We start from the raw sequence: 25,702 nt of genomic DNA, 5'->3' as shown, positions 1-25,702 counted from the left end.
GATCGTCCTTGACATATTTTCTAAGGCCACGGTCGTAGCTCTAATAGACCTTGAAAAAGGTTCTTTAAAAATTAACCGTCATAGCTTCGGCAGCTTTTGATAATCCAACATTATAACTCTGATAGAGCTTTCAAATATTCTTCAAATATCCATAACTGCAGTATTGATAGTAATCGGAAAAATGTTCTTCAAAAATTCAGGATTATACCACTGAGGTTCCTTTAAAAAAAAAACTTTTTCAAAAATACGCAATTATAGCTCGAAAAGTCCTTGCAAATATATTCTTTAAATCTTCATGGCTCAGACAGTCCTTAAGATTATAGCTCTGATAGTCCCGGTAAATCTATTCTGGTAGACAATAGCCCTGATGGTTTTTGGAAAAATATTAGAAAATCCAATGAGGGTCTTTGTAAAATATTCTGGTAGTCCTTCAAAAAATATTCTTTAAAAATCCACGCTAATAGCTTTGATCGTTCTTGAAAACTATTCTTTTTAAATCCACGTTTATACCTCTGATGGTCCTTGAAAAAATATTCTTTAAAAATCCACGGTTATAGTCCTGTTGGTCCTTGAAAAATATTCTTTAAAATTCGCGCTTATAGCTCTGATGGTCCTTGAAAAAATATTCTTTAAAAATCCACGCTTTTAGCTCTGATGGTCCTTGAAAAAATATTCTTTAAAAATCCACGCTTATAGCTCTGATGGTCCTTGAAAAATATTCTTTAAAAATCCACGGTTATAGTCCTGTTGGTCCTTGAAAAAATATCCTTTAAAATTCGCGCTTATAGCTCTGATGGTCCTTGAAAAAATATCCTTTAAAATTCGCGCTTATAGCTCTGATGGTCCTGAAAAAATATTCTTTAAAAATCCACACTTATAGCTCCGACGGTCTTTGCAAAAATATTCTCTAAAAATCCACGCTTATAGCTCCGATGGTCCTTGAAAACATATTCTTTAAAAATTCACGCTTATAGCTCTGATGGTCCTTGAAAACATATTCTTTAAAAATCCACGTTTATAGCTCTGATGGTCCTTGAAAACATATTCTTTAAAAATCCACGCTTATAGCTCTGATGTTCCTTGAAAACATATTCTTTAAAAATCCACGCTTATAGCTCTGATGGTCCTTGGAAACATATTCTTTAAAAATCCACGCTTATAGCTCTAATGGTCCTTGAAAATATATTCTTTAAAATCCTCCCTTATAACTCTGATGGTTCTTGAAAACATATTCTTTAAAAATCCACGCATAAAGCTCTGATGTTCCTTGAAAAAATATTCTTTAAAAATCCACGCTTATAGCTCTGTTGGTCCTTCAAAAATATTCTTTAAAATCCACGCTTATAGCTCTGTTGGTCCTTCAAAAATATTCTTTAAAAATCCACGCTTATAGCTCTGATGGCCCTTGAAAACATATTCTTTAAAAATCCACGTTTATAGCTCTGATGGTCCTTGAAAACATATTCTTTAAAAATCCACGCTTATAGCTCTGATGTTCCTTGAAAACATATTCTTTAAAAATCCACGCTTATAGCTCTGATGGTCCTTGAAAACATATTCTTTAAAATCCACGCTATAGCTCTGATGGTCCTTGAAAAATATTCTTTTAAAATCCACGCTTATACTCCTGATGGTCGTTGAAAAATATTCTTTTAAAATCCTCTGATGGTCCTTGAAAAAATATTCTTTAAAAATCCACGCTTTTAGCTCTGATGGTCCTTGAAAAAATATTCTTTAAAAATCCACGCTTATAGCTCTGATGGTCCTTGAAAAAATATTCTTTAAAAATCCACGGTTATAGTCCTGTTGGTCCTTGAAAAAATATCCTTTAAAATTCGCGCTTATAGCTCTGATGGTCCTTGAAAAAATATCCTTTAAATTCGCGCTTATAGCTCTGATGGTCCTTGAAAAAATATTCTTTAAAAATCCACACTTATAGCTCCGACGGTCTTTGCAAAAATATTCTCTAAAAATCCACGCTTATAGCTCTGATGGTCCTTGAAAACATATTCTTTAAAAATTCACGCTTATAGCTCTGATGGTCCTTGAAAACATATTCTTTAAAAATCCACGTTTATAGCTCTGATGGTCCTTGAAAACATATTCTTTAAAAATCCACGCTTATAGCTCTGATGTTCCTTGAAAACATATTCTTTAAAATCCACGCTTATAGCTCTGATGGTCCTTGGAAACATATTCTTTAAAAATCCACGCTTATAGCTCTAATGGTCCTTGAAAATATATTCTTTAAAATCCTCCCTTATAACTCTGATGGTTCTTGAAAACATATTCTTTAAAAATCACGCATAAAGCTCTGATGTTCCTTGAAAAATATTCTTTAAAAATCCACGCTTATAGCTCTGTTGGTCCTTCAAAAATATTCTTTAAAAATCCACGCTTATAGCTCTGTTGGTCCTTCAAAAATATTCTTTAAAAATCCACGCTTATAGCTCTGATGGCCCTTGAAAACGTATTCTTTAAAAATCCACGTTTATAGCTCTGATGGTCCTTGAAAACATATTCTTTAAAATCCACGCTTATAGCTCTGATGTTCCTTGAAAACATATTCTTTAAAAATCCACGCTTATAGCTCTGATGGTCCTTGAAAACATATTCTTTAAAATCCACGCTTATAGCTCTGATGGTCCTTGAAAAATATTCTTTTAAAATCCACGCTTATACTCCTGATGGTCGTTGAAAAATATTCTTTTAAAATCCTCTGATGGTCCTTGAAAAAATATTCTTTTTTAAAATTCACGCTTATAGCTCTGATGGTCCTTGACAACATATTCTTCAAAAATCTACGCTTATAGGTCTGATGGTCCTTGAAAAAATATTCTCTAAAAATCCACGCTAATAGCTCTGGTAGTCCTTTTTTTCTACCATGCTAATAGCTTTAATAGTACCTTAGGACACATGCCTTAAAAATCCACGATTATAGTTCTGATAGTACTCTAAAATATTATTTCTAAATCTACAATTATAGCTCTGATTACCCTTGAAATATTATTTTTAAAATCTCCCAAGTTCAGCTTTGATATACCTTGAAAAGATGTTTCATCAAAATCCACGAATATAGCACAAATAGTCTTCTTCTTTAAAAATCTCCGATCATAAAATGTTTGCTGGGTATTCCTACGACAACACACTCACAACTACATTTTCTCATCTCCAAACATAATTGACTTATTGTTTTGCGATTCCTTGTTTAAAGATCGTAACGCTGGAAGTTATATCTCCAACTTGAGCGCTAAATCGGTCGCTTAAGTCAGAATGTACTATTCGTGTTGTTGTTGTTGTGGTTGCTCCCGATGTTGTTGTTCAAGTAAATACAACATCTAAACGACATCTATTCAATGAGTAATTAGCAGAGTATTTAACAGCTAAATAGTAGTCGAAGTAGTCGTTAAACGCATTACGTGGTCGTCCGAAAAGCTGAGCTGTGTGCGTTACAGAGCGGAGAGCGAGGAGTGTTGACCAATATTTGACTATTTTGCTATCTCCATTAAAGTGTGTGTGTCGGTATTTGCAAACACCTGTGACATGTTTGGCTTAACTCTTTTTGTGACACTTAACCTGTCAGTTGTCAAAATGCGACAACATTTTTCACACAGTTTTTTTTTGCTGTTGCTGTTGTTGTTTGTTAATGGCGTCAAGTTGTTATCGGTAGTTTGTTACGTTTTTCGTAGCTCGAACGGAAAAAAGTGTTTACACTTGTGAATAAGTGTGTTGTTTTTTCTTGTGGAGAGGGGGAAACTCCATTTGCATAATGAGCTCAACATAATAGCACTTGTGTGAGTCGGGGGGATTCCCAAAAAGTTTTGTGATTAACACTTGGCGGGGGAAATTTTCAAATGATTCACTGAAAGGTCGGATAAGAGGTTTTTTGTATTTTTTTTGGGAATCTAAGGTTCATATAGCCAAGTTTAGATTGTGCGTGAGGTACCAGATATAGTCGACCGAAGTATTCCATTTTCGTGCTTCATCTAATACAGATAAAACTGTTGATATGGGAAAAATTACAAGAACATCTAACATTTATATTCAATTTTATGCGGAAATCATAAATTCCATATTCATCTCTGGTATCTGGTTGAGAGAAATATTTAGATATAGCAACTTGTAATTATTCGCTGACTTGTTTCCCAAGTTATGATAGATGAAAGTATTAAAAATATTGGCCCTTTGTGGATGAGTTTCCAGATGGGGTTCACAGTTATATATCGTCTTCACAGCAGATCTTATGTTAGTAAAAGTAGATGTGTGAAATTTGAATTGAGAGTTGGATGCTTATTTCGCTGTTGTTGAGCGTTTCGTTTTTCAAAATCCTGAACCCTATGTGGGGTAGGTACCAGAAGAAATGGTCCGATCTCTACCATCTTTATAATAGATATTGTGTTGATGTAAATATTGATATGTACCAAGTCTGAATGGAATCGGAGTTAATTTCGCTGTTTCTGAGCTTCTTCGATATTCAAAATTTTTACCCTTTTTCGGGGAGGTACAAGAAGAAGTGGACCGATGTATTCCATCTTCACACCTCGCGTTGGGTAATTATGAATATTGTGGTGTGTGTAATTTGAAGAAAACCGGATGCTTATTTTGATTTTATGATCGTTATGTTATTCAAAACTTTGACCCTTTGTGGGGAAAGTACAAGATGGAGTGGGCCGATATTGTCCATATTCCCACTGATTTAGCACTGATGCAAATATCAGGATTTGCAAAGATGGAGCAATCGGAATATCTTTTCTCTTTCTGTGCAGTAAATTATTTTCTTTGAAAATCTTGAACCGGATGCTTATTTCGGTTTTTATGATCGTTTGTGTTATTCAAAACTTTGACCCTTTTTGGGGTCCCAGAAGTAACGATCCGATCTTATGGAAATAATGAGATGTGCCAAGTCTGAATGAAATCGGATGTTAATTTTGTGTTTTATGACTTTCATGGATTTTCAAAATGTTGTTCCTTTGTGGGGGAGGTAGCATCTTCACACCAGACCTTGGGTAAAAATATTGTGAAGTGTGTAATTTGAAGACAATCGGACACTAACATCACATTTTATAAGTCTGATAATTATTCAAAACTTTGGCCCTTGGTGGGGGAGGTACTGGATGGAGTGAACCATTAATGTCCCTTTTTGCAAAGCAAAGTTGAAGCAAAATCGGATTATCCTTTCTCTTTTTGTGCAGTAAATTATTTTCTTGGAAAATTTCGACCTTTTGTGGGGGAGCTACCAGAAGGAGTAGACCGATATTGTTTATTTCCGAACTCAATCTAAGTTTGACAATAATATTACGATGTACCATGATATGACGACTGCAGAAAAAAACCAGGCTCTATAAGCCTCGAGCCTTTCCCTTATCCAACTCATAATTCGATCTAAGTTAGATATAATATTACAATAAACCAAATTTAGAAGAAATCGGATACTCCTTTATTTTGCCAGTAGCCATGTTAAGTTCGTAAATGTTTTTATGATTTTAGCGACATTATTCACCGGAATTGTTGTAATTTTCCTATTTGTAGTTCGTTATAGTACCCATAACGCCTATGAAAAAAAATTGCGTGGCTCAAAATGCAGATCCATGTCTTCGTATAGCCACCATATAACTATACTTCCCGATATTCCGATATTGATGATTTTAACGACTTTATTCACCGGAATTGTTTCAAATTTCATATTTGAAATTCGTAATGGATACTTCAATATATGACAGGAAATTATGTAAGCAGGTATACGTCTTCGTATACCTCTACGGTATTTTGATGATATTAACGACATTATTCATCGGAATTGCTTTAAATTTCGTACTTGAAGGTCCTAATGTATACTGGTCTTCGTATAACGATTTTCGTTTCTTTTTAAATTTTTCAAGTTCCTTGCAAATGTTGGAGGGTTTTAAAAGATCGGTCCGTCCGAACTTAGCAGCTTTTTAACTTTTTAGCTCTGCTTTCGTAATCTGCTGAAGTTTTTATAGTCCCTATAGAATAATACTTTTTGATTTTCAGCATTTCGAAGATCCCAGCCGCACCTTCCTAACAAGTCAGTCTTGTAATTTCACATTAACAATTGCGGAAAAGTAAATTCTGCCCTCTAAAAAATTTCAAAGTATGGGCAATCTCATTGGTATAGAACATATAACAATTTGATACGTTCCACCTCAACTTCTCAAATCCAGTAAATCACGGATGCTGATTGACACCACGAGGGTCTCTCTCTCTCTCTCACTCTCTCTCTCTCTCTGCTACTTCTCTAATTGGAATATTTACTTGTGGTACTCTGCCTTCATTTGTCGTTCAGTACTTAAAGTGTATAGGGTTGCCCATATTCGACGGACCCATGACCCATTCCAATCGACTTTGTACGGGAACAATGCAAATCAATGCGAATAATACGTTGTAAAGTGGACCGAGCCATGCCCAACTGCTGAGAACGGCGTTTTTGGGATGTTCTTGGGGACCTCTCAACACTGGCTTGTACGGCAGCGATATTCTCGGCCGATCGCCTTGGTCGACTTTTATATGGCCTCTTCGGAATAGAAAGAGCCTTACCAGTCGAAAATTTTTCGTATAAACGCTTAATTTTTTTTAATGTTTTAAAAGCACGTTGAGTTTCCACAATTGACTTCTTCTGTTGAATGTAAATTTCAACTATTTCAGAGCGCTCGCGTGGCGTGTATTGGTTCATGGTAAAAATCTGCTTGGACTGACGCTTCAAACGCGGTATGTCATTAAGCGATGTGACATCTCTGTCAAAAGTTATGGCGTTGCCAGATGGGTCCGTCGAATATGGGAAACCCTGTACTCATGTCGCGAATAATTATTTCCTTTCGCGTTATTACTAAACAGACCTTGACTTCGGACCTAATTTCAAAGGTAGATTTTTTTGAATGAGAAGAAGCGCCAATAAAACCTGTACTATACTACGAATAAAACAAATTCTTGCCTGTATTTTATTTCTTATAATTTTCTTCCTTTCACCATCATCACCACACACCCGTATCATCCTTACCATCACACAAAACTGTCGAAATTTTCCCCCACTCCCCTGAGTTAAACAGAATCAATACCACGGTACTTGCCTTTGAAAAAATTACAGGTTTGCCTTAAAATCCCCAACCAATCGAAGTAGTCGTAAAGTAGTGTTTTAGGTTCTCTGAACATTTCTGCATTTTCGTTTCAGGTTCATTATTTTATATAGCCCGATTTTGAAGTAACATCTGATTGCTGGTATTTTCTAAGGCTTAGTCACAATTGCCAACACGAGTTGGCTGGGCATTATGTTCTATTTTGATGAAATTCATCTTATAAGAGGTTCTCAATACAGACAGGTGTTTTGACATTAGCGTTTTATCGGACCGGCAGATTTTAAGAGGTTTTAGTGGCATGGTCTGATTTTCCATCCAGTGCTGTAGTTTTATATTTTGAGACCTTAGTGAGTAGAAGAAAGAATTTCTTTCTTTTTCAATTTTGGAGTGGCGCCCAATTTAACGACAGCCCCCTAAATTGTGGGTATTTTAAGGGTCCTAGCCACACCTATTAATTCGGTATTTCCACAGGATTTTACATATAACCAAGGCCTAAACTTCTGGGGATTTTAAGCAACAGCGTAATTTAAGTTTTCACATGATGGAGGCTATTAAATTCCGCCCTGGGCAAACCTAATACCATTTTATCCTACTGACATCACCTTGTAGCCCTGCCACCAAAGCGTTCGATATCCATAGCACAACTTTTCATATTTCTCAGAGTGCTCGAGGCATCTCTTATTTGAGTAATTAAGCTACACATAATTTAAGCTGACCTAATTAGGATTCTTCCATAACTGGCTGCTCCAGACAATAGATAATTTCAAATAACATCCATTCCATTGGTAATCGGGATGATGATGAAGCCTATCCCAAGTGGGCAATTATATTTACGTTATATTAATTAATTCCTAATATTCCAGACTATCGTTCAGTCATCCACATGTCTGGTTTGATGAGCGACCAGACACTCAAGTATGTATGTCATAATGAATGATCTGCTGCAGCACCAAAGGAAATCATCTATGGCCATTATGGAGGATACTTCTATTTGTTTGACGTACATCCTCCATTTAGATGTCAAGTGTAATTGCAGCCACGAAGTTGCTTGCCGCGTTTGTATGTTAACTAATTATTGCAACAATTTACAATATTTGTGTGATTGTGTGTGTGTGTATGATGGCGTGGCATAATGTTGGTAGTGGTCTCCTTGTCCTCCTCGTTTGGATAGTCGTCACCTGAACGCTAAACCACATCATCCATCAAGTTGCATAATAAAACCTGATGAATAGCGCTTAAAATGAGCATCCATGCTGTCAATTTAAATAAATTATGGCCAAGTTTACAATGAAACGTTTTAGCGTTGAAGGAAGCCAAACTGACGACATACCTCAGAAGCCGATCATCGAACGGGCCAGCAGAATTCCAAATGGCCAAACAAAAGACGTACAACGAAAACAACAACGATTAGTGAGGATCGTAACAAAGTTTGTGATTTTTTTGGAGCGAAGCAAAAAAAAATCCAAACTCCAATAAAGAAGCCGCAAAGGTTTGACACACTCACCCATTGTCGTTGGAGAGTCGTCGTGGCTGGCTGGTTGTAAAGTTTAACGACACCCTTTAGGCAATAATAAAAAGCAGCCAATATAGTTGCTGATATTCGCTTATTGCGGGAGTCCAGATGGCAAGGTGACGAATACCAATGGTGAGGTTTGGGTGTGTGTGTGTGTTGGAAAGGTAAAGTTCAATCGTTTTCACCAAGACCCCCTCCGTATGTCCCACACATTTGGTGACGACACTCACAAACAAATCTTGTGAAGAAAACTGGCCCAAGAATGCGGCAACTATAATTGCTCGCACATGACACATGTGAAAATCATGCTGAGCAAATCCCATAATCGTTCACCGAAATCCGTTTCAAAGGCCATAAATAACAAAGAGTAACGGAGTGGATTACAGCAGTGGATCACTGTGGCCAGAGTTGCCGGACTTTCTTCATATTCAATAATAAATAGAAATGGTTTTAATAGCTGCGAGGCCTATATAGAGTATCTTTCATATCGAGGATGTTGGCCTCATTATATCCTCAGCCATATGGCCAAAGAGGGCTGATAGGCCAAAAGTGCCTCATAGAAATAACGGTTTTAGACCCTAGGTCTCTTCAGACCAAATCCGCTTAAGGACATTTGGAGTCTGTCTGTCGGGCTGGCTGGCTGGTACGATAACTCTCGAAGGGAGTATACGATTTGGTCCAAACATAGTACAACGTAATATTATTATTAAAATTAGATCGAGTTCGGAGATGAGCACTATCGGACCGCTCCTTAAAATTAACTTCCGATTCCATTCAGTCTTGGCAAATTTCAATACTTCTATCAACACAAGATCTGTTGTAAAGATGGTAGAGATCGAATTATTTCCTCTGGTACCTCCGCCACAAAGGGTCAAAGTTTTGAATAACCAAAACGATTATAAAATTCGAAATAAGCATCCTGTTCTCTTCATATTTCATACATCCCATTATTTCTACTAACACATGATCTGCTGTGAAGATGGGATACATTGGTTTACTCCTTCCTGTACCTCTCCCATAAGGGGTCAAAATTTTGAATATCCACGGAGCTCCTAAAACGCGATATAAACATCCGATTCAATTCATACTTGGCATATCTCAATATTTCTATCAACACAAGATCTGTTATATAGATGGTATAGATCGGACCATTCCTTCTGGTACCTCCCCCACAAAGGGTCAAACTTTTAAATAAACAAAACAATAATAAAATCCGAAATTAGCATTCGGTGCTCATAATATATCACACATCCCATTATTTCTACTCACACAAGATCTGCTGTGAAGATGGGAAATATCAATCTGCTCCTTGTAGTACCTCCCCCACAAAGGGTCAAAATTTTGAATATTCATGAAGCTCATAAAACACGAAATCAACATCCGATTCCATTCAGACTTGGTACGTCTCAGTATTTTTATCAACACAAGATCTGTTATGAAGATGGTAGAGATCGGACCATTCCTTCTGGTACCTCCCCCACAAAGGGTCAAAGTTTTGAATAACCAAAACGTTTATAAAATCCGAAAAAAGCATCCGGTTATCTTCATATTTCACACATCCCATTATTATTTTTATTAACCAAATTTTTATTTTTATTAACTCAATGTTTGGGCGGAATCATGGGATATATCGGTCCACTCCGGTCCACCCTACAAATGGTCAACTTTTTGAGAATCCATGAAGCTCCCAAAACGCGAAATTAACATCCGATTCCAGTCAGACTTGCGACATTCCATTATTTCTATCAACACAAGATTTGTTATGAAGATGGTAGAGATCGGATAATTTCTTCTGGTGCCTCCCCCACATGGGGTTCAAGATTTTGAAAAACAAAACGCACCAAGAAAGCGAAATTAGCATACAACTCTCTTCAAATTTAACACATACTAACATTTTTTCCAAAAAACGATCTGCTGTGTAGATGATATATATCTGTGAACACCTTCTGGTACCTCACCCATAGAGGGCTACAATTTTCTATACTTTTTTTTCTGTCATTATTTTACTAAACATTTATTCGGAACCTACTCCATAAAGGGTCAATCGTCTTAGTAATCCTAATATATGTTAAAGTATATTTAAATAATCAAACTTTGGCTGATGGTATACATCTGTCGGCAAATCCGACTGATACTTTCTGACTTCTTTTCAAATCGTGTTGGCTTTCACTTAAATTCTTGTGGCGTGGTCTACCTCTTCGCACAATTTTTTCAATATAGTGTTTTGGCGCAGTTGCACCCATGTATGGAATTCTCATGCTTCCATTTATTTCGAGGATCTTGGTAATTGGATTTCCTCAGCGGTCTTCCGTAAGGCTTCTATAAATATTAATTGAAGACACCTTCAATTCTTATATAATTGGAGATTTATGAATAACCATTAATTTTTTGTCGCAAAGTGGGATGGCCAAGGTAAATTGAACCTTCCTTTTTACCCTCTTCAGACGACCAAAATAAGTTGCCATTCTGTCCACTTCAACTTCATTATTGCAGTGCAAAGCATTTTACGTTTAGTGCAACGTTGTCACGTCAATATGTCAGGTTGGTTTGTTTTTTAGAGCTTGGATGTCCCACAGAATGGGGTGGCTCAATTGCGCACTCATTACCGACGTTTGCTGGATCACCATGGCGGCGGCGGCGGCTTCGACTGCAACTCCTTGGCACATCTTGATCACCATCACCAAACAACCAACCATCATCATCATCCATTCATTCCAGGCCATGGAATACCACAGTTGTCATTGGGTAACAATTTAAATGTCCAACTTAGTTAACTAATGCGAAATTTATTACGAATATCAATAGCCGCAAAGCCACTCTCTTTTCCACAAACACACACACAATTATATTTTCACACACACACACACACGCTAAGCGGCCAGTTGGCCTTTTGTTTCTGTGAAATTGATTGCCTGGCCAGTTTTTGGTTTTCTTTCGTTTTGTGGCCAGAGTTTGGTTGGTTGGTCATTGTTCTTCCTTGGAAGTGACAAAATTAGAGTTGTCTTCTTGTTTTTGGTTTCAAGTATTTTGCTTAAATTGTCTCCACGTCTTCGACGTCATGGCGTACTTGTCGTCCAAATGTTTTACTTTTGAAAGTGTATCAATGTCAGACGGCATTCAGGTGATTAATTTAAGAGCTTTAAATTGTCATTGTCCAGAGAAAATATTTTTTTTTTCTTAATTTTGTCTTTAAATTACATGTGTTCGTAATGAATTATTAAATTGTATTAATGTAAGCTGTGTATACGAGGATTATTGGCTATTAACATTGTCATATATGAATGTGGATTATATAGGAACTGCTTGTAGATAAAAATTCGATGGAAATTAAAATATTAGTCTTCTGTGTATGGTTCTACTGGCATTTATTTCATTTAAATTGAAATACAATAGGATATGGGAGAAAGTTGTTTGTAATTGATATCGGAGAAATTAGCTACATTTAGAATTTATTTAAAGAACTGTGGGGAACCTCAGAAAACTATGGGAAGATGTTCATATAATTTTTTCTTATTTTTCACCTCGAATACGACTTTTACTTACTTTCAGAAGAATATCATTCTCTGGATTACCTTATGTCCTGACAAAATGTTCTTCATCGAAGTAACAAAATCCGTTTCAGGATATTTTAAGAAGAATTCGTGTACCAAATTCAAAAATGTAATCTCTATCCGTTCGCATAATCCAAACGATATGATTCTTAGTATTCTAGTGGACTTATAGTTAGATTTTCCATAAACTCTATTCTACATCCCAGCAGCCACCTTCTTCCAAATTTCAGAATTCTAGCTCTATCCGTTTAACCAATACAATGCATTTAATTATTAGAACTTTTTGTACATTAATATTTCGAATTTCCAAAAAACGATCCTTATCTCACCACTACACACCAACATTGACCTACAACATTTTATGATATTAGCTTCAGCCGTTTTGACGGGCCGCTGATGAACCAGTCAGTTTCTAATCACTCTACTTTTTTATATACATTTTAGCCAGTGCCCGCTACTCCGTCAGCGAAAAGTCCACCTTAGATTCATACCCTCTGCCAATGTTATGATTATTCAAACTGTTGACATTCCATGGAGTAGGTTCCGAGGGAATGGACCTATATAGTTCATTTCGTATCGGACCTAAATTAATATGATATAAATATAGCGACGTGCCAAATTCGGACAACATTGGTTATTTCCTTCACTTTATGTGAGGTACTAGATATAGTCGACCGAATACTTCATGTAATACGGATAAAAATGTTGGTATGGGCATAATTACAAGAAAATCGAACATTTACGTCCAATTTTATGCGAAAACATAAATTCCATATTCATTTCGGATCGGAATCGTATGTTAATTTCGCGTTTTAATAACTTCATGGGAATTCAAAATTTTGACCCTTTGTGGAGGATACCATAGGAAATGGACCATAGGAAATGGACCGATATATCCCACCTTCACAGCAGATCTTGTGTTAGTAGAAATAATGGGATGTGTGAATTATGAATAAGACCAGATGTTTATTTCGATGATCGTTTTGGTTATATAAAATTTTGACCCTTTGTGCGAGAGGTATTTAAGGGAGTAGCACTTGATGGCATGGATCGCACCTGACCTAGCACTGTTGCAAATATTAGGAGAAAGTTGTAGCAAATTCGTATTATCTTTTCTCTTTCTGTGCAGCACAATACATATTTTTTTAAATTTCGACCTTTTGTGGGGCAGGTACCAGAACGAGTGGACCGATATTGCCCATCTTCGATAATAATATTTTTATGTACCAAGTTTGTACCAAATCGGATACTCCCTTCGACAGTTATCGAGGGTTTCGTCCAAAGAGACCTAAGGTCTAAAACCGTTATTTCGATAAGGTACGTTTTGGTCATAAGCAATGAAATATATCCTCTGTAGCCATATGGCTGAGGGTATAATCATTCATTTTGAAATTTCCCAAAAAGGATATTTGTAAAACCAATGCAAAATGGACCCACATCAAATTTTTCTTTCCAAAACCCTTGAAACAAACAATCAATACACAACTTCAGAATTTCAGTTCTTTCCAAACCAAATTTCGTAACATTTATACTGATCATACAATCGGATCCAAAATTACTACCATTTAGTACTTTTCAAATATTTCGGGGTTCAAGGTTACATTTAGTACTTTTCATTCAGTACTTATTTGAAAACCCGTTCCATATTTCAATCCTATGCACCAACAAGAGTCGCAATAAAAAATTTCACGTTTTCAGCTCTATCCCCTCACAAAATACCAAATTTACTTCAATTTAGCACTTTTCGAACAACTAGAGTACACATATCTGAAAACAACTCAAAATCTCAATTCCAGAGACCAGCTCAATGCCAAATTTCAGGATTTCAATTCTTTAATACCAAATTTAGTACAATTAGAGTACACAACAGTGACATCCATATTCAATTCCAAGATTTTAGCCCTATCTGTTCACCCAATACCAAATTTAGTTCCATTCAGTACTTTTTGTACAATTATAGTACACATTTTCGGAACCATATCCATATGTCCAGGCTACATATGAACAGCCAACCCGAATACCAAATTTCAGATTTTAAACACTATCTGTTTACATAATACCAAATTGTACCAAATATAGTACATTTTAGTATTTTCAGTACTAATTTCCAAAAACTCAGCCTTATCACACGCCTATTCCTAAATCTAAAATCTTGAAATGTTGCACTAGGGCCAGCCTTGCCTAGAACAAAAATTCAAGATTTTAGATTCAGCCGTCAGTCAATTAGTCAGTCATTTCACTACTCTTTATTAATATAGATGGGTGCAGGTCTAATAAACAAAATACATTTGACCCCTATAGACCCATAAAATTGTTACACAAAGGTCAAGGGAAAGGCGAAAAAAATAATTTTGTGGAGTAACGTCCTTGACTACTATATTAAGGTATTATGGATACGACTATGTACCTTAACATTTTGAAAGATAGTTTGCCACTCTGTAAGGAAAAACTCGGCCTTGGCTGAGACTATTATTTTTATCAAAACAATGATCCGAAACACAAGACTTATAAAGTACGCTCATGGCTGCTATATAATTATCCACAAGTTATGGATACACCAGCCTCGAGTCCAGACATAAACCCCATAGAGAATTAATGGAGCTATCTCGATAGAAAAATTCGCCAGCGTACCATATCTTGCAAAGAAGATTTGAAGAAAGCTTTGTTGAAGAATGGCAAAAAATTGAACCTAGCAACATAGGCTACAAATAAAGGAATGCATACAAAATACTAATGTCTAGAAATACTTTAAATTTTACGAAGTGGCTTTGACATTGAAATATGATATATTTTAACATTTATTTAATTTCTTACATTCTATACCAATAAAATGCAAAAAAAAAAAAAACATTTTTTGTAAATTTTGATTTTTGTAAATTTTAAGAAAAAGAAAAAAATCTTTAGCTGTACGAGTTTCGTTTGGAGCTACTATAGCAAGGAATCCAATATACTCTGAATTTCATTAGATCCTTGCTTCCTCCCTCTATCTGTAACATGTTTCATTAAAAATATTTAACTCCTTCTATTTTTGGCCAGTTTTACCAAGTAACATCAGGGCTTTCATGGGATCATTCTATCAGAATATCGACAAGCATTTTAAGTTGAATAATGTCTAATCGATTAAAGTTACATTTAACACCTTCAAGATATTTAACATATACATTTCAAATATATATTCAGGTAAGCTTTTTTATTAAAGTTCATAGACAGCAACTTAAAACTATGACCTCTAAACGTGAAATTATTCTCTTCTAATTTGTAGTTTTTTCTAATTTCAATTGTCACATTCCCAACTTCTACCTGAGCATATTTTTCCCAAGTCATGGCATGGAAACTGTTAGAATGTCAGACCCATAAACTCAATGAAATATTTTTCACAAAAACAAACAGGAGAGGGAAAAACTTAGCAATTTTCACATTTTTGCATTTACCATCTCCTCTAGAAATCTGCAAATAGTTTTAGTTGTGCTACATTTAAATTGTTAAATCATTGTTGTTATATTATTTGCTGTTGCTGTTGTTGTTATTATTGCCGTTGATACACAAATGTTACAAATTAACTTCATTATTATTCAGTGTTGACAACAGTTCCATCAGAAACAGAAAAAAAAACAACGAAAACGAAAAACGTTCAACAGCGAAATAAATGAAACCAAATCAAGATCAAGCTATACCATCCCAACAACCGCCACCACCACCGCCATTCATTCATCCATCCATCTTGCCGTCCATCAAGTCCAGCCATTCAACAACATGCCACGATCAACATCATCAGCATAAACAACACCAGCAACAACGCCAACAGGAGACATCATCGCACGGCTTCATCATTCCAATGCACTTGTTGTTTATATGCATCGCGCACTCTCTTTCTTTTCTGGAAAGACGGAACAACGACATGTAATCGGACAGCACTCCGCCGTACTGTCACTCCATTTTCATTTCCACAGTTAAAGTCAAACATATGTGTGTATTTATGCATGTAAGTATGTTTGGAAGTTACGTACGGTAACTATTTTGGGGTCTATAACGTGAGGACAGTGAAAGAAATTTTGGAAGACAACCAAACGGGAATTTTCCGTTCAGGACAAACCATATATCTATGTGAAATAGTTTTCATGAAATGAATAAAATCAGGGCATGTCTTTTTATTAGGACTATATCAAAAGTTGGACCCATATTGACATTTTATATACCCTCAGACATATGGATAGGTAGGGGTATGTATCGTTTGATATGGGCAAAACGTGCCTCATCGAAATAACGGTTTTAGATCCTAGGCTTCTTTGGACCAAATCCCTTTCAGGACATTTGGAGTCGATCTAGCAATGTGGGTCCGTTCGTCCGTCTGTCTGTCTGGCAGGTGTGCACGATAAAGCTGGAATGAAGTATCCGATTTGGTCCAAACTTGGTATATCGTAATATTATTATCAAATTTAGTTCGAGTTCGGAGATGGGCAATATTTATCCACTCCTTCTGGTAACTCCCCCACAAAAGGTCGGTAAAAATTTTGAATATCCATGAGACTCATACAACTCGAAATTTACATCGGAATCGATTCAGACTTGGCATATTTGAATATTTCTATCAACTAAGATCGATCTGTTATAAAGAAGGTAGAGATCAAACCATTCCTTCTGGTACCTCCCCAACAAAGTTTTGAATAACAAAAACGGTCATAAAATATGCCTCCGCTTCTCGTCATATTTCACCCATCCCATCCTTTCTATTAACAAAAGATCTGCTGTGAAGATGGAATATATCGGCCCACTCCTTCTGGTACCTCCCCAGAAAGGGTTAAAATTTTGAATATCCACGAAGCTCATTAAACGCAAAATTAAAATCCGGCTCCATTCAGACTTGGTACATCCCAATATTTCCATCAACACAAGATATGTTAACCTCCACCACATAGGGTTCAAGATTTTTAAAAACAAAACGCTCCAAGACAGCGAAATAAGCATCCAACTCTCGTCAAATTTCAGAACATTTTTGCTAACACAAGATCTGTTGGGAAAAAGATATATATCTGCGAACCTCTTCTGGTACCCCACCCATAAAGGGTCACAATTTTCAATACTTTTATCTTCCACAACTTGCGAAACAAATCAGGGATCCTTTACAACTTGCTTTATCTAAATATTTCTCTGAACCAGAAACCTGGGGTGAATATGGAATTTATGATATCGCATAAAATTGAATATACAGGGTGAGGTAAAAAACTGCAACAAAGTTAAAAGCCATAATTTGTAACTTTTTTTTTAATTTTATTGAATAAAAGCAAAAAATGTCGGCAACAGCATCAAATTTTAAAATAAGTTTAGATTTCTTCGAATTGGTCACCTTTGGCACGAATTTTGGCCTTAAAACGGCCAATGAAAACGTCACACGCTGTCCGAATGTTGCTCTGCGGTATTTTGACTCATTCCCGGCGAAGCGCTTGCATTAGATGGTCGACACTTTGGTATTTTTTAGTGGCAACCTTGCTTTCCAAAATACTCCAGACACAATAGTCCAACGGATTGGTATCCGGAGCTTTTTGTGGCCATTGTGCTCTGGAAATGAAGCGAGGAACCTCATTTTGTAACCATTCTTTGAGTACGGAGTCCCGTTGGAATGTCTACGGTCTGTGGCCAAAATGTTTGCGTGCCCAAAGCTTTAATACACCCTCCAGAATATTTTCGCGATAATATTCGGTATTTATTCTGATGCCACGGTCGATTAATACGAGCGAAGGGTGAACATAGGCTGTTATGGCGGCCCACACCATCACCATGGCCGGCGCTTGAGTTGTGGTGGCCAACCAAAGGTGTACATTTTCAGCTGACCTCTTTGGCAAGTAAACACGATCATTTTGTTTGTTTACAAACTGCTGGACAACGAATATTTACTCATCGGAGAAAACCAAATTCGGCAGTTCACCTCTTTCGGCCAAGCGAGGCAACTCTTTAGCTCTTTTGAGTGAGTCTATTTTCTTTCTGTTGCTCGGGCTTCACCCCGAGGTCATTTTTCAATATTTTCCGTTTTATTTTCAGTTTTAGCATAGACGGTGAAACAAGGCTGTTGCTTTTCTCAATAAAAAATTTTCCCTGAAGATGACTGTCGAAGGCAGTCGAAATATCGGAAAATAAAAATCAAAATTATAAAAATGAAACACTGATGTTTTTCAATTGACCTTAAGCCAAAATAAAGTTAATAAGAATTTTCCGAATGGAATATTGCGATATGTTCAGCTCACGATCCATTTTTCGCCACTGCGACGCGGGTTTCGATCAAGTCCCTTCTTTACTTTTCGAACCATTTCTGCTGATGTTGCTGTTTTCTTCCTTGACGTTGGGCTACGCTACCAGTTTCACGGTAACGAACAATGCTACTAGGCACAAAAGATGTATTCTCTTTTAAATGCTGGAGTGCTCTAACGATAACCACTTGTGGTTTTCCAGGCAAATATAAAGAAATCCCACTATTACGCTTGAATTCCATCACGAATAACTTTTTTTCTGGAAAATTCTCACCAAAATGCTTTTGTACGCTTGTAAACAATATAATGAGCTGTCACTGGGATAATTTTAACAGCTGTCAGACGAGTGGCTTAGAAATGACAACAATCTGAAGTTGGTGGCAGTTTTTTCACTTCAGCCTATAGAATGCCTATTGGAAGTATTCTCTTTATAGGAAGCCTTCGATTTTTAAACCCCCCACTATTTTATAATATTGTCATTCCATTTGTAACTCCTCGAAGTTCTCATGTCAGACCCAACATTGTACAGGGTTGCCCATATTCGACGGACCCATCTGGCAACGCCATAACTTTTAACAGAGATGTCACATCGCTTAATGACATAACGCGTTTGAAGCGCCAGTCCAAGCAGATTTTTACCATGTACCAATACACGCCACGCGAAATACTTGAAATTTACATTCAACAGAAGAAGTCAATTGTGAAAACTCAACGTGCTTTTAAAACATTAAAAAATGTGAGAAGGGCGCCTTCTAAGATCACAATTAAGCGTTTATACGAAAAATTTTCGACTGGTATGGCTCTTTCTAATCCGAAGAGGTCATATAAAAATCGACCAAGGTGATCGGCAGAGAATATCGCTGCCGTACGAGCCAGTGTTGAGAGGTCCCCAAGAACATCCCAAAAACTCCGTTCTCTGCAGTTGGTCATGGCTCGGTCCACTTTACAACGGATTATTCGCATTGATTTGCATTTGTTCCCGTACAAAATTCAATTGACGCAAAGAATATTGCCTGCGAACAAGCCTCGTCGATTGGAATGGGCCCAAAGGTCCGTCTAATATGGGCAACCCTGTATACATATTCTTCCTCTAAGAAAGAACATCAGTAGGTAATATTTTGAAGCAAACACTCTGTTGGTCTTCCAATGGCAAAAGACTTAAGCCAATAATGGATTTTTACAACTCCTTTCTATAAAAAGCCATGGAAAGTCTTTCTTTCACACGTAATGACTGTTTTCTTTATAAAATGTATAGAAATTCTTCTTCCTGTAGAACGCCCCCAAATAGGTGTTTTATATCCCTCTAGGGTCCAAAACTTTTAGAATGAATTTATGAAAGATTTTTTTCGGTTGTTGACCTTTGACATCCTTTCTTCTTACGAAATGTTTCAAAAGTTCTGCCATGTAGGAAGCTTTTTGAAAAATCTCTAGTCTATATAACGTTTACCTATTTATAAAAAAACTCCAATATCGCGTGTCTATTTACATAGCCCATATCTGTCTTCCTATTGTGATATTCAGGGTGCATATTTTTTTCAGTGTATTGAGAGTAATTGTAATTGCTGTTCGACGCTGCTTGCTAGCAGAGCTGGGCTATTGCCTACAAGATGATTATGGTAGTATGGTGATGTTGATGTTGTGTTGATCGCTGGGTTTTGATCTTTTAAATGTGTGGTGTTGTCGCTGTTGTTGTTGCTGCTGTTGTCTATTAGCGGCGCTTTGTATTTTGCAGGAGAGAAAAAAAAGCCATTGTCATGTTGTGCGCTATGTAAAGCAAGTGTTGACATGTTTAGTTAAACAAACTGAATTAAGTTTTTAAATATTACAACGTCGCAGTGAGAGAAAGAGAGGCCTACACAGCAACACGTACAACGGCGACGACATACCTACGTACCATGTAAAGAAGAGGTGGAAGGACGAAGATTGGTTGGCAAAAAAAAACAAAATTGCAAACAGATTGGCGCGATGATGACTGTGTTCTCTCGTCCAACTTTGCATAAATAAAATGGGGAGCAATAACTAACATTAACACTGCATAAATTAATATACGAACGGCACTAAGAGCAACAACAAAAACCACACCAGACACGGTGGAAAAACTACAGAATACTTAACGATCCAATTTATTATCAGATATGTCAAAACGAACGAAGGTAGACAGCCAAATGTTGCTGTTGTTCATTTGGCTGCTTGGTTGGTTGGTTGGACGTCAATCGTCCGTCCACCTGTCCAGCTCAGATGCAAATTAAACGGTTGTAACTGTCGTTAATAAATTCATACCGACAGACACCCATTTGATTTTGAGTTGACAAAATCACTAACAATTAAATGGCTTAACACGAGTTTTAATGATCGGCGAATTTGTTGAGTGGAGGTTGTAACAAGTAAGTGAATGTTGAGACTACAAGGAGAGCTGGCGAGGGGAATTTTTCTCATTATTGTTAATCGAACATTTTCTTAAACAGGGCGTTAAAGAGTGAATTTTGGATGAATAGACTTTTCACGGATAATAAATCTTCTCAAAATATTATATGTCCTTCAATGGAAGATGAGTGAAATTTTGAAGTTGATCTAGCCATTTATCTGATTTGATGAAGACGTGACCAATTTCATCAGACTCCGATCCCAGAAACGGCTTTTTGAAAGACTTCAATTTATTTCACGAACAAATGCTACTTTAATATCTCCCCCGATCGATTTAGAGGTATACTGACTTAGTCCTTCGGACTAGTTAACCTATATTGACAATTTTTGGTTAGAAGTAACCTACCTACTAAAAACACGAAATATATCAAGACCAGTGGTACTTTCTGGTACCTCCTAACAGCAACTTTCAATTTCAGAACTGAAATAAGTTTTCGATTTTCGTTAAACTTCAAACAATTCAATATTTCTGGAGGTATTGGATTGGATGTAAACAAGTTAAAAATTATCAATCGGTTTTGCCGATAGATGTACACCCTCAGCCAATGCTCGATTATTTAAATATATTTTGACTTCTGTTATGATTATTTAAATTGTTGACCCTATAAGAGGTGAGCTCCGAAGGAATGGCCAAATATTGTCCATTTTGTATCGGACCTCAATTAATATGATGTAAATATTGCCGCACGCCAGATTTTGACTATATCGACAACTTCCTGCACTTTACAGGGTGAGATAAAAAAACTGCAACCAACTTCAGACGGCTGTCATTTGCCACTAGTCCGACAGCTGTTAAAATTATTCCAGTGACAGCTCATTATATTGTTTACAAGCGTGCAAAAGCATTTTGGTGAGAATTTTCCATTCGGCAAAAATTGAAAAATGAGCTCGGGGTAAAGCCATTGAAACGCCAAAAAGTGCAAGAACTTACATCTCAACAGAAAGAAAATAAATAGTTGCTTCACTTGGCCGAAAGTGGGCAACTGCCGAAATTGGTTTTCTCCGTCTCCGATGAGAAAACACTCGTTGTCCAGCAGTTTGTAAACAAAACAAAATGATCGTGTTTACTTGCCAAAGAGATCAGCTGAAAATGTGCACCTTCGATTGGCTTCCAGAACTCAAGCGCTGGCCATGGTGATGGTGTGGGCCGCCATAACAGTCGATGATCACTCTTCGCTCGTATTAATCGCGAAAATATTCTTGCCTTGGGACGACATTCCAACAGGACTTAGCACCATCGCACTCAGCACCCCAAAATGAGGTCCCTCGGTTTATTTTCAAAGTGCAATGGTCATCAAAATCTCCGGATACCATTCCGTTGGATTATTTTGTCTGGAGTATTTTGGAAAGCAAGGTTGGCACTAAAAAATACCACATTGTCGATCACCTCAAGCAAGTGCTTCGCCGGGAATGGGCCAAAATACCGCAGAGCAACATTCGGGCAGCGTGTGACGGTTTCATTGGCCATATTTCACGCAAAGAGTGACCAATTCAAAGAAATCTAAACTTATTCTAAAATTTGATGCTATTTTCGAAAATTTTTGTCGAAAAAATTAAAATTAGGACTAAATTCTATTACTACCTTCTCAACAAATAATAAATCCTATATATCATGTATAACCGAGGCATAAAAGCTTATGTTTGTACCCGAGTTTTTTTTATAAAATGCAACCACTATTGGAAAGGTACAAGAGTATATACGAGTTTATGATTAAAGAAGATACCTTAGAATGGTGGCACTTCTTAAAGACTGGCCATGAATTATTGTCTATTATAGTCTAAATAAGAATGTACGCTTCAAAAGATTCCATCCACTATGAGTCATCCTTTTAACATATATTTCCAATTGTTTATCCCATGAAATTTAAAATTATGTTTTTTTCTTAACATTTTTCAAATTCTTGCCATTTCTATAAGTTATAATTTATAATTATGCACGAAGATTTTCAGATTTGTGGTCAAAATTGTTTAATTAAACTGTAGTCTTCTTGTGTTTTTATTCACTAATTAATTAAGTGGAATTTGAAAGAAATATTTGAATAATATGTTGCCAAAGTTCTTCATTGTTGAACTCATTTCCATCATAGCTGTCTTACCACATTTTTGTGGTTTTAGTTTAAATTTATTTGATGGAATTCTACTGTTGCTGCAAAGCAAACTTTTGGATCGGCGAATAGAGAATTTGTGGATGTCGGATACCCTACAATCTTTGCCTAAACTAATTAGATAGGGCTTAGCTGATTTTTAAACAATTTTAAGGTGATTTATTCGTTGTCGATTTTTTATATCAGTCATATGCCTGATGAAAATAACGATTTTCGAGCCCATATTTTATTTATGCGTATTTGAAATCGGCGCAGCCGGATTCTCATTTAATGTAGATTAAATAAGCACAAAATTTCTGCATTTTTATACCCTCAGTCATATGGCTACAGAGGGTATAACGGTTTTAGACCCTAGGTTTCTTTGGGCCAAATCCGTTTCAGGACATTTGGAGTCGATCTAGCGATGTCCGTCTGTCTGTCTGGCTGGCTGGTGGGCACGATAACTCTCGTAGGGAGTATCCGATTTGGTCTAAACTTGGTACATCGTAATATTTTTGTCAAACTTAAATCGAGTTCGGAGATGGGCAATATCAGTCCACTTCTTCTGGTACCTCCCCCACAAAAGGTCGAAATTTTCAAATAATATATTTTTTGCATGCAAAGGGAAAGGATAATCCGATTTTGCTCCAACTTTGCAAATCCTTATGTTTGCATCAGTGCTAGGTCAGGTGTGAAAATGGACAATATCGGTCCACTCCATCAAGTACTTCCCCCACATATGGTCAAAATTTTGAATAATTACAATTATTACGATGTAAGAGTTCGATTGTCTTCAATTTTCACATATCCCAATATTTAATATAAATTACTCCTTTGACACGTTGAGGATGCATTTGCTTCTTGTGAATTACTCGAGGATTTTCTTTACCCCAAATACGACAATTTCGCCTATTGACGAAACCATCAAGTCGGATTTGGCGACACATGTATATCCTCAGCCAATGTTGGATTATTTAAATATATTTCGACTTCTGTTATGTTTATTCAAATTTTTGACCCTCCATTGAGTAGGTTCCGAAAGAAGCAGGGCATAGACCTGAGCTTTTAAAATAGCCCCGCAAAAATAGTCCATAGGTGTTAAATCGCACGATATAGACGGTCAATTGACCAGTTTCGAAAGTGAAATAAAATGTTTACGGAACTGGCCTCGCAATAAGTTTGTGGTAACGTTGGTTGTGTGGTATGTGATACCGTCTTGTCATGCAAGTCAATTTCTTGCAATTTGGGTAATAAATTTGGATATCATCTCACAGTAGCGCTCGCCTCTCACAGTTACGGTACTATTAGCATCATCTTTGAAGAACTACGGTCCAGTGACGCCACTAGCCAATAAACCGCATCAAACTGTGAATCCATCAGAATGCATTGTCAACTTTGCAATGCTTCTCGCTGATTAAGGTAATTCTGCTTGTTTACGTTCCCATTGAGCTAAAATTTGACCAATTTTCCAATCGACCAATTTTTCAAGAACCCACTTTCCAAAAATTCTGCGTTAGCGTTACAGTGCGAGTTTTCTAAAAACCTTGTCTAATCGCCACCACCAACAGCTACCAACTTGCCAAGTAGCCTTACCCGGTTATCCTGCGCGGTGATGAGGCAAGTCATCTTTTAACTTTTTTATATTAGAATTACAGGGTTGCCTATATTCGACGGACCTTTGGGCCCATTCCAATCGACGAGGCTTGTCCGCAGGCAACATTCTTTGCGTCAATTGAATTTTGTACGGGAACAAATGCAAATCAATGCGAATAATCCGTTGTAAAGTGGACCGAGCCATGCCCAACTGCTGAGAACGTCCTTTTTGGGATGTTCTTGGGGACCTCTCAACACTGGCTCGTACGCAGCGATATTCTCGGCCGATCGCCTTGGTCGACTTTTATATGGCCTCTTCGGATTAGAAAGAGCCTTACTAGTCGAATTTTTTTCGTATAAACGCTTAATGGTGTTCTTAGAAGGCGCACTTCTCACATTTTTTAATGTTTTAAAAGCACGTTGAGTTTTCACAATTGACTTCTTCTGCTGAATGTAAATTTCAGAGCGCTCACGTGGCGTGTATTTATGGTAAAAATCCGTGTTCATAGTAAAAATCTGCTTGGACTGACGCTTCAAACGCGGTATGTCATTAAGCGATGTGACATCTCTGTCAAAAGTTATGGCGTTGCCAGATGGGTCCGTCGAATATGGGAAACCCTGTATATAATTTTAGACATCCTTAAATTTTCATTACAAATTGTGGAATTTAATTCGTTTCTTTTAATTTTTCTACGATGGCCAAAAAGTTCCTTCCACAGTATTAGCCCACGAATTCCCATAGCCAGTTCCATAGGCTTCTTACAAAAAAATAGTAAATTTAAAATTACCAACATTTTGCGTTCTCACTTACCTCTCATTAAGATTTTTCTCATGCTCTTGCGTAACGTTGAACAATTCCAGCGACGATTTCGAAATTGAAATTCACATTCTCGGAAGCCTAGATTAATGCCGTTGATGATCTCCTTCAGGAGGGCAGAATCGCGTCGGCAAATTTCAGCCATTTTACCACGTAGACGACGTGTCTTTTTGCACATTAAATCTGGATCAAGTAAAATATTCGAGCCCTCAGCCCTGTCAGCGTCGTCGTTGTTATTATTGTTGTTGTCATAGCACGAAAATTTATTTACGGCGAAGAGGTTGATTTGTCATCATGTTGAGAAGGCATCAGTGACGGTAGACATCAGTGTTGTGGGTGGATGAGAAAATAATCCAGCAAAAGGAAATTGTTTAGATAAAAATAGTT

The 25,702-nt window shown here is 36.8% G+C and overlaps 1 pseudogene; it reads right to left on the bottom strand.

The window, feature by feature from the left end:
* Positions 1-25,702, bottom strand: part of LOC131801805 (protein Wnt-6-like) — an 84,319-nt pseudogene that overhangs the window by 6,663 nt on the left and 51,954 nt on the right.

Source organism: Musca domestica, unplaced genomic scaffold, assembly GCF_030504385.1.
Source record: "Musca domestica strain aabys unplaced genomic scaffold, Musca_domestica.polishedcontigs.V.1.1 174, whole genome shotgun sequence".
NCBI classification, from domain to species: domain Eukaryota; kingdom Metazoa; phylum Arthropoda; class Insecta; order Diptera; family Muscidae; genus Musca; species Musca domestica.
This window is presented reverse-complemented; position numbering and strand designations above follow the sequence as displayed.